Genomic DNA, 2022 nt, shown 5'->3' on the forward strand with positions numbered 1-2022 from the left:
GATGCTTGCTGCTGTCCTCCTTCTCCCCCCCCCATCCTCTCCTCCCCTCCTCCTCCCCCTGGTTTTTTTAATTCATCTTTTGTCATTTTTACTGAAATGAATCCATTTAAAAAAAAAGATTATCTGAACAGTCCACGTTAGGCTTTTTTTCTCCTTTTTTTGTAAATTTTTTTATTTTTTTTTTACTTGGTCTCTTTATACAAAGTATCTCATGCTATCTGAGTCGGAGCTTCAGGAAGAGACAAAGGGAGGAGGGACGGGGGGACGGACGGGGGACATGCCAAAAGAAACGAATGAGAAATAAGAATGGAGAGAGAGAGAGAGAGAGAGAGAGACAGGTATGTCTAACAAGTCAATAAATAAATCAATAAATTAATCAGTTATTATCAAACAGTGGGGGTGGGGGGGGGCGTGAGCGCCCTCACATGGACAGAGTTAGTGGCTCTAAGGTTATAACAGTTATCACATGGTGGAGTTGCTTCTAAAAGCGTAGCTATCTACAGTCGAGGACCTGCGAACCACGGCACTGTCAGGACTTTCAGCTCAAATGCTATTGGCTCTCAGGCTCGGCCCCGAACGAAGCTCGGGCCAATGAGCAAGGACTGTGTAGAAAATGGACGTAAAGTCGACCAGAGGTTGTCGGTCCAACTCCCTTCAGGTGGACTGACGGTTCTACGGTCTCCGCGGCCTCTCTCGGCTCTTCTTCAGTTAAAATAAAATTAATTTAAAAAAACGCCGACTGTTAAATGTTAAAACAGAAATGCAGCAACGAGCTGCACAGCTAGAGGGCGCAATCTTCAAGAAACGCTGAGCAGAGGAGCCTGGTGCAACCTTAACCAGAGAGGAATGGAATTCAGCCTAATTAGTGAGGGAGGGGGGGGGGGGGCAACCCCCAAAGGTTAAAGGTCGGGGGACGAGCCCCGTGATCGTGCACCAGGCCGACTGCTGAAGCTGAGGTTGATGCTTTAATGATGCGACATCGTCACATCGTCAGCGTATACTGTTAGCATTGATCGCACACGTACCGTTCGACAGAAGACGACCTGAAAACGGCGTCGGAGATCGTAAAATCGTACAAACCGAAGTAGCTACTTCCTGTTTTTTTTTTTTTTTTTTAGGACTCGATGTTGTAGCCATTATTCGGACTCTACCTACGTCCATTTTTTTTCGTACAGTCCATGCCCGCGGCTGAGGCCTGGACAGGAAGCCTCACTTCCTGTCGATGAAAAACCGAGTCACAGAAGAAGAGGGGGTGAAATAAAAAAAAAGGGTTAATTAAAAACAAACATCTTTAAAAGTTTTGGCTAATGTAAACAAAAGACTAAAAACACGAGCGTCGTCAGTTCTCCGCAGGTCTCTGGTCGGTCTGAGGGTTTGGCTGACCTGCCTGGTGGTGGTGGTGGGTATTTTTTTTTTTTTTTTTTTTAGTATTATCAACATTTTTCACAGATTTCAGCAAAACTTGTTATTACATAATCACTACCATCGCAAAAAAAAAAAGCACAAATAAACGTGTCAGGTGAGGAAAAATGTGAATAAAAATCAGTGTACAGACGAAACTGTAATAAATATACACAAAAGAAAAAAACAAAACAGTGTCATTGTGAAAATAACAGTACAGGAGAGAGAGAGAGAGAGAGAGAGTGAGAGAGAGTGAGAGAGAGAGAGGACTTTCATCGACTTTGTTCTAGAAGTTTCCAGGGCTGAAGGGTCTGGTGTTTTTCTACTGAATCAAATTGCGTTTGATCGGCGACGAGTCAACGAGTATCAGTGGGAGCAGGAGGAAAAGAGAAGAGACGAGAACTAAAAACATTATATATATATATATTTATATATACGTATGACTATTTTTTTTTTAAATTATCCTCATTATTAATATGTACCTAGTTGCATTTTTCTTTCTTTTTTTTTTCTTTAAATAATCAGCAGAATCATCGTCAGCTTCATCATCATCATCATCGTCAGCATCATTTCCACAACAGTGTCAAAGGGACAGGGGAGGGGGTGAGGAGGGGGGTGAGG

The sequence above is a fragment of the Cynoglossus semilaevis genome, chromosome 6, assembly GCF_000523025.1.
Source record: "Cynoglossus semilaevis isolate Cse_v1.0 chromosome 6, Cse_v1.0, whole genome shotgun sequence".
Taxonomy (NCBI): domain Eukaryota; kingdom Metazoa; phylum Chordata; class Actinopteri; order Pleuronectiformes; family Cynoglossidae; genus Cynoglossus; species Cynoglossus semilaevis.